Raw genomic sequence first — 14983 nt, 5'->3', positions numbered from 1 at the left:
ACATGTGTCAGGCGTGCCTCACTTGGAGAACTTCATAATACACACAAGTAACCTTGGCTTGGTATCTAGCCTTCTGGACTGACTCCATCACCCTTGCTAAGGAGACTTTTTTCCCTCAGAGGTGGACTTACCAAATCAAACTGGCCAGCCCAGAGCCATTCTCCTCCTTTATGGGGCTGTCTCATTAGACATAGTACCCATGAATACAGAAGCACTACCACCTATTCTAATCACTGCAGGGCTAAGTACAAGTCAATTAGGAACAAACCTACATCAATTATTCAAACTAGTCAATCCAGAATCTGCTTAGCTTGTCTCAAGCATTACTTCTTAAGGAAAGCACAATAAAAGCTCTGGCTACAGTTTGTTTTTTCTTCTCCCTCTCTGTTTCTGCCTACACAACTGTTATCCAGTGAGAAGCCCTGAGTGTCGTATGTTCTTCTTGGGAACTGTGAGAATACAAACAATGGTGGTCATCTCCAAAGTAATTTCTAACTGTTGTCATATACTTACATCATTTGCAAAGAAATAGATGGACCTAGAGAAAATTACTTTACTTGAATAGTTCAGGCCCAGAGACACAAATGACAAGTTTTCTCCTCTATGTGGAAATTAGATCTAAAGTATAAATATGCAGGCAAATACATACATGGTCACGTGCAAATATACACAAATGTATTCAAAGTATTGTATATACAGAGGAAAATTCAAATGTTGGAATTCCTTAGAAAAACTAACTCTCAGCCCAACAAAATAAATAAATCTGACAATGGAGATGCATAGGGGAGGGTTGGTAAGAGGGGTACAGACAAATAGAGATGAAGGTGGGAAGAACAAAATAATAATATTGAATGCTTATTGTATAAAACTAGGAAAATTGAAGGTAAGGATTGAGTTGGAAGGAATGGAGAGAATGATGAAAGGGGTGATAACTGATAATGATGTGTTAAATTTATAAACTGATATGTTGAATGTGAACTCCTTTGTACAACTACTAAACAAAAATATATGTACATATGTATGTGTATATTGTGTACACACACACACACATATATATATAAACATGGCTACTTATTATAAAAGTTCATCATCTTGAGTATCTCTGAAATGCGGTCATGGATTATTAGTCCTTAGATTACCCCTTATAGATCACATAGTGGTCTATGATTTCTATTGGTACTACAGTTCTGTAGAATGGTTTCCTTGATTGCAACTGAATAGACAAAGGTAGACTTCTAGAGCTAACTGCCCCATCATTACGAACTCAACCTGTGGCTCTCAGGCTGTTGATGTAAGTTGTTCTTGACAACTTGTTTAGAGCTACTAAATTTCAGGTCCTGCCCTAGACCTACTCAATCAGAATTTGCATTTTAATGAAAACCCATCAGCTATTTTTATTCTCATTAAAAGACCACTTCCTATCATAAAAATAAATTTCTCAGTACACCAAGTTGTTAAACTCTGAAACCCTTCCCTGCATTTACAACTTTTGCATGGAGGAAAGCCATGTTTCCTTTTCAGAAACTGTGACTTGACTTGGGAAAGAGTTGATGACAAGCCTGTTCTTAGGAAGTGTGAGACATGAAAAGTTGGCTTAAGTTAGCAGCAATAACCAAGAGGAAAATCCCTTAGAACTGTGTTCTTAGATGTTTGTTCCAACCTTCTCTCTTCCTTTCTTTTCCCTTCAGTTGAAATTGGTCCATCCGAATCCAGTAGTTATGAAGTTACTGAAAAATACCTGTAATTATGACCCAAAACTGAGTGTAAGAAATGTAACAAATTCAATATACACGCTATAAAATTAAGAAAATTGAGGGAGGAGGTGAGTTGGGAAGGTTGGATGGGAAGGTCAAAAGAGGTGACATTGATCAAGACACATTGCATTCATAAACTGCTCTGTTGAATAGCAACTGCTTTGTACAACTACTTAAAGATAATAAAAATATTCTTTTAAAAAGAAAAAATGAGACATGCTGGACATAAGCTACTAACACTGAAAAGACAATGAGTAGTCTAACATCTTCAGTAATGTATGTTTTGTCCAGATCAACCATATCAATAATTATTCTTGCTAAAGTTCTTTTTTCTTTCTTTCAGTTGTGGGGTTTGAACTCAGGGCTTGAGTGCCATCCTTGAGCTTTTTCACTCAAGACTAGTGTTTCCACTTTGAGTCACAGCTCCACTTCCAGCTTTCTGGTGGTTAATTGGAGATAAGAATATCATGGACTGGGCAGGCTTTGAACTATCATCCTCTGATCTTAGCCTCCTGAGTAGGTAGGATTACACTAGCACCCAGATTAATGTTTTCTTATTTATACAATAGGTGTTAGGATTGTTTCTGCAACTTTGACACATTCGTAAAGATAAATATTCTACGTACATAAATTGTATGAGAGGGAAATAATCCAGAGCAGGATTTAGGAGGTGAGGGAGAATGGATATGTTTTAGATTGGATAGATAAAATAATTACCATCATCTTCTCAAATATATACAGTGGTAAATTTATTCCAGGTGTATTCCATGCGTGAATATTTATACTTCTCATGAATTTATTCCACACTCTAAGACTGTTATAAATTCAGTACATCATCTGCACATAAACATTACACATGCAATCAGAGACAGTAACAGTGCTGAGACTGACCAAAAGTGGTTTTTCAAGTGAGGACAATTTGAGAGAAAGGGACAGTCTGTACTAAAATGAATCACTGTTTTTCTTTCCTACACTCTGAAAGATGACAGATCCATTTAGCAATGGAGGGAACCAAGGTTTATGGTTATTATTTACCTAAGGAGATGAAAACTATGCAATAAAATTATGTAATGTGAATGTTGAACGCAATTTTGTTTAATACCTAGCCAGGGTCATTTTTATTACTTTCCAGCTGCACTGAATAATATTCTTCTCATGGAAATGACTTATTTATATGAACTTATGTAAGTTTTACACATACAGTAGCATAAAATCTTCCAAAGACATTTGTATAGCCTTGTCCTTCTAAACAAATCACATTAATTGGTACAGAGTGTTAGGCAATCTCAAAATGGGGAATTGCTGTGATTTCCAAATTGGACTATGCCCTAAGGGTGGAAATAGATTGGAGATTTATTACAGTGGTAGTCAGCATTTGACTAAAGGCAATCATACAAGGACATGTATTTGTTATAGCTCATTTGAAGATACTATATTCATAGGACTATATTTTGTTACATAAATTAAATTTTACTAAATTTGATTTTAAAAATGGAAAATAATGCCAAAGCCCATTCTGTACATGTATGAACTGTCATGGCACAAACTATTAAAAGTGTGCAAAATCAAGCCCAATGGTTATGAAAAACCATGTACTGCCTTGAGAGTCAAATATATACACCTTTGGAATCAGGGTACTATACAAATGGCAAAAACTCAATGAAGACTGTATTTTCAAATACCTGTTTTCCCCAGCTGCTTGTTTGGAAAGATTTCTTGAAGTCACCAGCCTGCTACTATGTATAATATATTGTATGCAATAACAATGGACATCTTCAAATAATTACATGAACACATTTATTCCCAAATACATTGTCTTCCTCCTATGAGCACACACACTTTGTTTGACTTTTGGCAATGCGATAGTATTATAAATTCACCAACATAAAAATAGACATTAAAAAGCCATGATCAAGATAGTCCAAGATATTGTGGAGGACTTAGATTAAACAGAGGAGGTCAGAGAGTAATCTGAGAACAAGACATATTCAGCATTAATCAAACTGGAGATTGTCTCAATATTATAAATACCAGTTCACTGAAATGGATAGCTAATTGACATAGCTACGATAAAAATCTAGACTTACAAAGTCAGCTGATTTTACCACATTTTACTGATAATCCTTAATAAAGGTATCTTAATTCTAAAGCAATGTTTTAGTGAAAACAAATTAAGTGAAAAGCTGAATTTAAAGTTTCATCAATGGAATTTATGTAGGACATTTCAACTGTCAGAGTTGATACTAGATTTCTCTCCCTTCTCTTTCTCTCTACTTTCTCTTTATATTTTTACATATATATATATGTATATATATGCAGACATCTATATATGAAGCACAACAGATATGTGTAAGTATATATATATCCTACATCAGTAAGAACTGATGTTGCATACTGAATATTAACTTTAGTAACAAACATAAAGACTTGCTGAACTTCAGAATTATTTGCTGGAGAATAACAAATCAAATAGTGCTATCCTGAATCAATAAAATACAATTAAATTATCATTGGTTTTATCTAATAAGTTTTCAGACTATACTAGAGTGTTTCACTATGTGTTTTCTGGTGGGCCTCTGAGTTTCTTCTATTTATGTTTAGATAAGCATGGAGAGCAGACAAATCAACACGTTTAGCTTGTGCATTGATCACCAGGACCCATTTAAGTTCTTCTTGTTTAAATTACACAATACAATTCATTAGACAAACCACAAATGCACTCGCAAATGCATTCAGGGGAAACCCAACATCTTTCATTGGGGAAAATGCTGCTTAGATTCTAAAACTGTTCTCACAACAACTGGTCTTAATTTACTAATACTTATAGATGCTTTAGAGATATTTATTTTTCTTGCAAAATCATAATTAGAAAAGAAAATCATAGGTGATTTTCTTGAGGCACCCTTGAATTAAATGCAAAGTACCTGAATGATTCTTATAAGTTGATGTTAGGTGAAATGTACCCCAAGATAAGTATTCAAATGTTTTTTTCTTTCTTGCGATTGTTTCTAGCATATTTATAAGATGATTTCTTTGCTGCTTTGTATATCCCTCCCCCACAGTCCAACCCCTGCTTTCATTGTATTTGATGTTGGTATAATTTGTGGAGGGGAAGGGAAAAAACAAACAGTTTAAATAGCGATACAGGTGAACCCATTGCAACAATGAGATGTACAAGTCGTTATGTCTAAAACTGAACTTCACAACTTTGTCCAGGGGTGGTGGGGGGATTGGGGGAAAGGGGAAGGGATGGGAAGGAGAAACAAAGGAGGAGGCAACAATGCCTAATAAGAAATGTACTCATTACCTTGCCCATGTAATTGTAACCCCTCTGTATGGGATTTTCACAATTAAAAAAAATTTAAAGTATAATCCTATTGACAAAATAACATTGATTCTTTTGAGATAAGGGTTATGACTCAAACTTGCTACTTTACTATGAGTCTCTCATCTAAGGCAGTCAGAGGAGGTAACATCTAACTTGAATAAATGTAAAATGAATGAGAAGATGGATTCATTTTAGAATATCAGAATAGGACATAACCAAAACTTTTTCTGAGATAATATTATCGCAATTTTTAATAAAATACCTTTAGCATTATTATCATTCTGAAAGGTGATGTAGAACTCCTTGATGTAATCACAAAATAATTGCAACATTACTGATTATGAATTCATGCAATATTCTGTATTTTCTGGTCATGTATACTACTGCAAGTGCTACAGGTAAGAAAAGGCAAACTGTATTCTACTAACAGAGATTTCCAAATTGTGAAATCCACACTTCTCAGTATAAAAACGTTCTTTAGTGTTAATAAATTTTTTATTTATCAATGTCATCTACTGCCAAAATAGTACATTTAATGATCTTAGTTCTATGTTTTGATAAAAGTGTGCTATTTAAATGGATAGGGATGGTCCTACATTCGTATAATCCCAGCTAGTGAGGAGGTGGAGGTGGGAGGATCATGGCCCAGACAGAAGTATATGATCTTTTCTAAAAAGAAAACTAAAAAGCTTTGGCCTGTGGTTCTGGATGTAGAGAACTTGTCTAACAAGCTCAAGGTCATGAGTTTGTTCCCAGTATAACCCACACAAAAGGGGAAAAAAGGAGGATAAAAATGTAAATGTAGCTATAGAACTATCTTTTTAGAAAACACGTAACAAATTAGTGGAATTATAAATGTGAATTAACCCTTCTTGGCATGCATTGATTTTACTTCTAGTTAAAGTGTCAGGATGTTAATTTGGGAATCTGAAAAATTGGAAATTTGATTCCTCCTTTTCTTAATAACATTTAAAAAACTCTAAAAGACAGCAAATTCATTGTGTATGTGTGTGTGAGAGAGAGAGAAAGAGAGAGAGGGAGGGAAGGAAGGAGAGAGAGAGAGAGGAATTCAGGTTCTGGGCTCTGTCCGTTAGCATTTTTTAATCAAGTCTAGGGTTTTACTACTTGATCTATACATTCACTTCCAGGTTTTTTACTGGTTATTCAGATGAAGAATCTCATGGACTTTCCTGTCTTAGCTGGCTTCAAATTGTAATCTTTGGATCTCAAGCTCTTAAGTAGCTAGGATTATAGACATGAGCTACTGACACCCAGCTCAGAATGCACATTTTTAACAATTTTTACTGCTTTTCTATGTATTACCAAGTTCTAGATTGCAGAAGAAGCTGAAGATAGCATTGCCTAGTGTACACAATGGTATTCAACACGCTCTTAGCAGCTGTGCTATACTGCTTGGAAATCAGCCTAATCAGCTTTTCCAGTGCATTTTTTCCCAATGCATTTATAAACAAAACCAAGTCCACTAATAACTGCTGGCTGAATGAGAGACGGTATATTAAGAACTATATGCAAATTATTTAATTCTCTCAGAAACCCTCAGAAATGCCCATTCCTGTGTTTTTTCTTATTTTATAGGGAAAAAAGAGTTTCAACAAGGGGTAATTGAATCTTTTTGCAGGACAAAAGTAAAATGTGATAGACTAGAAAACAAAAAATGTGCCTGATTTACAACATAGATCTCTTTATTTTTTTTTTCATTTACTTCATTGTGTTACCATCTAGGCATTGGAAACCCCAAAAGAGGGAACTGTGGTACTTGTTATACAAAAACAATTCTAGGCTACTTGCGTGAAAGCAAACATATTTAAAATGTCTGCATCACAGAGAGGGAGGGAACACAGAAATGGAGGGAAGAAGGGTAAAAAGAAAAAGGCAATCGTGATATTCAATATACACTATGTGAAAATGACCTATGTAACTTGAGGGCAGGGATAGAATCATAAAACTGGGGAAAGCAAAGGAAATGGTCCAAAAATGTACTCATTAAACACTTTAATAATAAAAATTATGGTTTTTTAAATATATTTTTATTGTAAAGATAGTGTACAGAGGGGTTACAGTTACATAAGCAAGGTAATGAGTCCATTTCCTATAGAGCATTGTTACTCCCTCCTTTGTTTTTCTCCTACCATCTCTTTCCTCCCCAACTACCCAACTCTTCCCTCCTCACACCCCCCTTCAAAGTTGTAAAGTTGGTTTTCAAGGAAGTGTCTTGTATATCTCATTGTTACAATGGGTAATCTTGTATCCTTATTTCAGCATTTTGTTATTTCCCTTTCCCTCCCCAAATTAGAAAAATGTATGTACAAGATGCAGGGCAATGGAATCAAATACAGTGACAACAAAGGTTATACCGTGGGGGAAGAACCTACAAAGAAACAAAAAAAAAATCAGGTAGTACATTATAAGTACATATCTAAACTATACTTAGAACTCAAAAAATTAAATTCCCAACAACAAATCCTCAAAGAAACAACTGCCCAATTAATAAATGGGCTAAAGACTTAAAGAGAGACTTCGCTGAAGAGGAAATAAGAATAGCCAATATTCACATGAAGAAATGCTCAACTTCTCTAGCCATAAAAGAAATGAAAATCAAGACAAAGTTGAGATTCCACCTCACTCTAGTTAGAAAGGCTATAATCAAGAACTCTAATAACAGATGCTGGAGGGAATGTGGCCAAAAGGAAACCTACTGCATTGTTGGTGAGAGTGTAAACTTGTTCAACCACTTTGGAAAGCAGTATGGAGGTATCTCAAAAGAGTACGCAGAGAGTTCCCCTATGACTCAGCAATCCCACTTTTAGGCATTTACCCAAATGATCACAAACAAGGGTATACTAAAACTACCACACAACTATATTTATTGCAGCATTATGTACCATATATAAGATATGAACCAACCAAGATGTGTATATATATATACACATATGTTTGTGTGTGTGTGTGTGTGTGTGTATATATATATATATATATATATATATATATATATACACATACATACATACATGATGGAATTCTATGCCTCCGTCCGAAAGAATGACATTGCCCCATTTGTTAGGAAATGGAAAGACTTGGAAATATTATATTAAGTGAAGTAAGCCAGACTGAAAGAAACATAGGTCCCATGGTTTCTCTTATCTGCAATAACTAGTATATGTCTAGGACAAGCAGAAGAAGTCAAAAAAGCTATGTACATGTGACCATATAACCTGATGCTACACAAAATAAACCCCAAGATAGGGACACAAAAGATTTTATCTTTCTTGTTGTTCTTTTTAATGTACTCATGTACTATGTGAAATTATGGTTTTTTAAAGAAAGAATTAAAGGAAAAAAATTCTATATCTCTCATTAGGAGTCAAAATGATGTCCTTGAATTGCCAAAATGATTGATTTAATTTATATTTCTTGTATTTGATTCAATCTTTGCTTCAAAAGTTTTTTAGCTTGATTGCCTTGATCTTTTTTTCATGGTATGCATCCACATAAGTTTTATTATTTAATATTCAATTCTTGATTAAAAAATTTTGAAATGGGTATTTTAATTAAGTCATGGTTTCAATAATGACTTTTCTTTTAAGTTCATTAGTCAGGTTATGAATATAATGCATCTTGTTCAATGTCACCCCTTCCATCTAATGAATTTTCAAGAAAAAGAATGCCTTTGATTGGAATTGAGGGATTTTGTTTAAATTCTATGTTTAAACAAACAGTGGGTGTCTTAAAGCATGTGGTTTTGTTAACTTCTAGTGGTTAAGCACTGCTGAAGTAGTTCTTCATCTTACCTTTCCACATGAATTCAAATATTAGACTGAGGATTTTTAACTTCATCATTTATCATTTCCTAAGAATATGTATGTATACATACATATATCATCCTAGTTGATTCTTGATCCTAATAGTGTGTTCCATCTTAATTTATCTCTGATAATCTTCAAGTATGTTTATGTCGCAGAGGAGAAATATTTACCTCTATTCATATATTTGTCTTTGAGCTACAGCCATCACATGGCATTTCCTAGTCTGTTCTTTTGTAACTCAGTTCCTATTCCCTATTAGTGATGGGTTTATGATGACTCTGAAAGGAACTTTCCACTAATGAGCATTTGTGAGAACTTAAGCAATACATTATTTGTCAGGTGAAAATTAGCACTTGTATCTTATGAAAAATCCTTTAGAATGGATAGCCATGATACATGAAAACAACATGATTATAAGCTAAGCATATGGCTTAGTATGATAGACTACAAGGCCCTAAATTTGTTCCCTAGTACCATAATAACTATACAAATGAGAAGAACATGGAACAGATCCCTTAATCTGATCTAATGAGTAGATACAAAAATAGAGAAACTATGAGAAAATACCAAAATAGTTCAGTGAATAAACCATTTCATTGTTGTTGTTGCTCATTTCTGCAAACATTCATTAGCTTTAGACAGGCTAAAATAATATTTCTGTGAGTAACAAAACATTCAAATTCTCAAAATTCTACAGATTACAAAAATTCCCTTTAACCTATATATTATCTCATTAGAAGAATTAAATACTAATAAAGTAGATCGTAGAGCCAAATATCATCCTCTGGATCTATTAACAGATCCTTATAGTTAGTACTTTTATATCATTAATGGACATTTACTGCTTTTGCCTCCTCTGCTTACAACAGATATCTGCATTATGACCTTCTCTTGCCAGAGACATCCAACCTACCGTACATTTCCTGGTAGTTATGGACAGGAGCTAAAATACACTTCGCTGAGCTCTGCTTCGCAGTCACCATGGGAGTTGAAGCATCCCCTTGCCCACTTCTTGCAGGAGTCTCAGTGTTGCCTCTGCTGTTGGGCATAGTGACAGTACCTGTATCATGCCAGAGTATGCCAAATGCCTACACTGCCCCAAAGGCCAGAGCATATCTGGGTGGTTACTTTCTTCAGTATGTATAGCTTACTCTTATTTAGACTCCAAGATACTTCTCTTTACTGACTTTCACAAAGGCTGCTATAAAGTTATTTCTTCCTAGTGCAATACCCATTGCTTTTTTGCCTTTTTCTTCACAGTATCTACTTTATACAGTTTTTATCTATGATTTTATCAATGCCTGAATAAAGCATTATCATCTGTGACTCCCAAATTACCAACAAAGAAGAAACTCCTAATATTCCAAATCTCCACACTATCCTCAATGACAAAAACAATAAAAGACTTCTCTAAAGTACAGCCCAAAAAGAGCAAGAAGTCAGAAAACTGAAAGTTAAGTTGAGATTGGTGGATCAGCTTGTTCTGGAATAAGTTGAGAAAATATATAGGACCAAAGGGTCAGAATTTTTATTTAATAATAGGGGAGAGCCGGGCGCCAGTGGCTCATGTCTGTAATTCTAGCTACTCAGGAGGCTGAGATCTGAGCATCATGGTTCAAAGCCAGCCCGGGCAAGAAAGTCTGTAAGACTCTTACCTCCCATAAACCACTAAAAACCCAGAAGTGGCACTGTGGCTCAAGTGGTAGTGTGCTTGCCTTCAGCTGAAGAGTGCAAGGACAGCGCCCACGCCCAGAGTTCAAGCCCCACCACCACCACCAACAACAACAACAAAAGTAGGAGAATGAGATCATTTAAGAATAGGAGAATGAGACATAAAGGAACTGTCCAATGTCTCAAGGAAACATGGTTATGAAAGCAACACAAATTGTCTAATTCATGATTGTCTACTCTCTATATGGAAAAGACTTAATTGTCCTTTTTACAAAGATATTCTTCAATAACTAATTCATCGGTTTTATTTCCTGTGTGTGGGAAGGAAACAATAAATGTATTTTTAATTAAGTACAAAGATGGCAGAATAATCTCTAGGTAAGTTTCATTTTCTGTTTTTCTGAAAATATTTAAGCAATGATCCTGTAATATATGAGTAATTTCTATACATCTTATTTAACTCATATTGCAAAAGCGAAGAGGCCAGCAATGTGGAGCAGTGAATCCTCTACAGAACTGTGTGTCCAGCATTATAAAAGAGGTAAATTGCTTTCAAATCAAAGCTCTTGACAGGAGGTTATGATTACCTTCATCCAGGTAGAAAACATTCCTTTGAGAGTTTTGAGCCTTAAAAGAAAGTCAGCTCTCCACAAAAGCAAACATTAGTTTATTCTCTATTCTTTTATGATCACAAAGGTGTGACTATGACAATGAGCACCAAGCAAGGGAACAGGAAACCTTCCTGCCATTTAATAACCCTTCTTATTTCATGGGAGTGATGTAAGCATCAACCTCTAGCAATTGAAATTGTACTATTTTTAGTGATAGCTTTTAAAGAACTAAAAGATTATTTTTCATCAGAGACATTACTCCTTTAGTAAATACATGTAATTCCTATAAATGTATAGTTATAATTATATACTTATATAGTATCATAAATATATACTTCTGCATTATATATTCTTATATATTATCATACATGTACACTTCTGTATTATATAATTATATTTATCATGGGAAGCAGAAATATTATGAAATGCATCTAAATATTAGTAAATACATCTAAGATGAACACTGGTAGCTCAGGCTTATAATCCTTGTTACTTAGGAGGCTGAGATTAGAGGATCATGGTTCAAATCCTTCCGGGGAAGAAAAGTCTCTGAGATTCTTATCTCCAATTAACCACTCAAAAACAGGAAGTGGCTCTGTGACTGACTGGTAGAGCTCTAGCCTTCAGTGAAAAAGCTCAGGGACAGTGCTCAGGCCCTGAGTTCAAGCCTCATTACTGAAGGAGAAAAACAAGAGGCGTGGGTCTTCTTTATTATCAACATAGATTTTCTAGGATTTCTTCCAAGTCAAGGGTTGTAGTAATGTGAGGCTAATGTTGGCTAGCAGTGTAAGGGAGAATCTATACAGACAAACCTGGGGTAAAGATCTTTGAAACTGTTTTAGGCAATGCAATGAGATAGGTAAGGTCTAATTTCTCACTAATACCAATAGGGAAATGGAGTTCAAGTGCATAAAGTGGGCTAAAAAAACTGGGGATCAAAAGGCAGCAGCTCTTGAGGAAAACCAAGAAGGAAAAGGATAAAGGGTCTCTTGCCTTGTTGCCTAGCAGTAGTATATGTTAAGCCTATCTTTGAGTGTTCTTTGATTCAAAATAGTATGTTTGAAACAGATGGCAGGGGTCCATCTCTCACTGGGACACTGGGACAGAGTTAAGCATTATTAGAGAACAGATGAATGTTCAAATGTTGCAACTTATAAGTCTGTTGTAAACATGAATTGAAAAGTTGCTTTATTATTATTATTATTTAATTTTCCCCCTCTTTAAAAATGCTGAGATGTTGAGGTCCCAGAAAAGAGAGATAACTCTCTAACGGAAAGCTTCCAATCCTTTGTCTGAGACTCTAAATGGTTTGAGAAAGGATTACCCACAAAGCTGCTGGACTGTTCTTATGACAACACCTAAACCATGATCTTATCTCCATACAGCACTGTCCCAAAACAGCTGTCACTCTAAACAACAACTGCTACTTCCACCCAGAACAGGTGACTGGTGAAAACATAGTCTCCCTTTGCCTAAGAAACAGAAGGTCTGTGAATGGTACAAACACAGTGTTTCATTTGCACAAAGAATTGTCCAATGATTCTTACAAGCACATGGAGACCGCTATGATGGTTGTACATATCTTTGTCCCCTTACCCTTCTAGCTATATACAGCAGGCTGCTCAATTCACTCTGCTAATAGCTAGGGATTCTCTCCTCGCTCCTCCTGCACCCATGTTACAACATCAGGTCCAAATAAAGACTTTTCTTTTTCTTTTGCTTGTTTTTGGTTTTGCTTGTTTGTTTGTCATGGGGCTAGAACTCTGGGCCTGGGTGCTATCCTTCAGCTCTTCAGATCAAGGCAGGCGCTCTACTCCTTGAGCCAAATTGCCACATCTGGTTTTCTGGTGGTTAATTGGAGATAAGAGTCTCATGGACTTTCCTGCTTTGAACTGTGATCCTCAGATCTCAGCCTCCTGAATAGCTAATATTACAGGCGTAAGCCACCAACACTTGGCCAAATAAAGACTTTCTGTGAGATCTTGCGTAGTTTTACTGAGCTAGTAACATGAAGAAAGTCAACATAGTTGCAGAGGTCCAAGGAGAAAAACTGCTCTGGTTAGAAGTCATGTTACCAAGCTGAGCAGCCCAGGAGAAAATGACCATAGAGGGAAGAGTGGGCCAAGGCTGCCAAGAGAGAGTATAGGTGAGCATTGAGAAAGTAAAAGCAATAGGATTCAGCCAACTGAGAGCCCTCCCACAATAGCAATGTAATGATTAGGGCCATGAATTTGGCTCAATAGTCCTAGCTATTAGGGGTCATGGGAAGAAATCCTGAAGTTTGTGAGCTGCCTTGGCTATTGAAGATCCAAAGAGGGCTGTGGAAGCTCATTTTTGTTCACTCCAATCCGACAAGGGCCTAGTCTCTTCCGGAAATAGCTACAGTAGCCTTTTCTCACCTACCCACAATTCATCTGTGAAGCTCAGAAGGATCCTACACATTTAATAAAGTTTACTAAAAGCCAAAGAACTGGGATAGAGCTTACGTGGCAGGACACATCTAGCAGGCAGGCCCTGGGTTCAGTTACTAGAAACACCAGAAAAATTAAAAAACTAAATGTAAGATCCAATTTAGAAAGGTAAAAGTGTGCATAAAATACCAAAACATTAAAGAAGGATAAGAAAAGAGTTAAGCAAGGATGAGCTGTCGATAGCTAATAAATACTTCCTAAGGAAATGAGATTACCATTTTGTTTCTACTTGCTGGACTAAATCCATAAGCAGGGAAATAAGGAGACAAATGATAATCCTTGTTTTTATATTATAAGGCACAGCTTTTCAACCAAATACTATTCTTTTGTTTCTTTTGTAATTGATTCATAGAGATAAAGACATCTGAAGAAAAATGGGCAATAAATACAAATTACTTTTAAAGGAGTAAAGGCCAATAAATACATTCTATCTACTATTGTATACTTTCCTATATTTTATGAATCTTCATTTAGAATCTTATCATGTCCAAAAATGATAATGTTGAGAAAATATAAAGGGCCCAATCATCTCAGAATATTACATTTATTTCATCTAGCACAGTATACTCCATACTTAATAAAATTGTAAAGCATAGTTATAAATTTTAAGTTGTTTTCAGAGATTGAATTAGTAACTTTCTGGTATAAAGATTTTAAATTTATCAATGAATGTCCTCTCTTAATTCATCTTGGATAATCAAGAGTCAGGAAGGTCTATTGCTTGTTAGAAAATGATATGTTGTTGCTATATTAATTCACTGGAAAATTTTTATATTAAAAATCCATGCATCATGTAAGCAGATTATTCTATATGAAAATGGGTAAAGTACTAGGAAATATGAAGATTTAACTTGAGTTTTAGTAACTGATGTAATTTTTCCTGGTAATACAGAAGGAAAAATGCATGATAGGAAGATTTTCCCTGGAGTGTTAACCACCTCTGATCAAAATGAAATAATGAAAAGTTAAATAAAGTAAGAAGGGCAGAAGATAACCCATTCTCTCACATTACTATTCTCTCATCCACCATTTAGAAGATTTCAGATCTTAAAGGCTGCCAGAATCTTAGCCACACCTATGGGGCATTTTTTCTCTATGATCTATAAACCAACGGTAAAATTGGACTTCTGATCTGACCTTTACCATGAGCCACTCCTTTATTTGAAAATGAAAATGGGTTTTCCTTATACTGAAGCTGTGATTCTCCAGTTTGAGTATGTGAAATAGTGACAGCAGACAGGGAGCAGAAAGAAGATGCTGTTAGGCCAGCAAAGCCACATCATGGTTTATTACCTCAAATTGTCTTCTGATTACATATAATAAA

At 35.2% G+C, this 14983-nt stretch overlaps 1 protein-coding gene across 1 annotated transcript in view; it reads right to left on the bottom strand.

Annotated features, from left to right (window-relative positions):
* Thsd7b (thrombospondin, type I, domain containing 7B) overlaps positions 1 to 14983 on the bottom strand; it is a 793597-nt gene that overhangs the window by 157436 nt on the left and 621178 nt on the right. The gene's annotated exons all lie outside the window — the stretch shown is intronic.

This window comes from Dipodomys ordii, unplaced genomic scaffold (genome assembly GCF_000151885.1).
Source record: "Dipodomys ordii isolate 6190 unplaced genomic scaffold, Dord_2.0 Scaffold133, whole genome shotgun sequence".
Taxonomy (NCBI): domain Eukaryota; kingdom Metazoa; phylum Chordata; class Mammalia; order Rodentia; family Heteromyidae; genus Dipodomys; species Dipodomys ordii.
The sequence above is the reverse complement of the archived record's forward strand: the minus strand, read 5'-3'. Positions and strand labels throughout refer to the sequence as shown.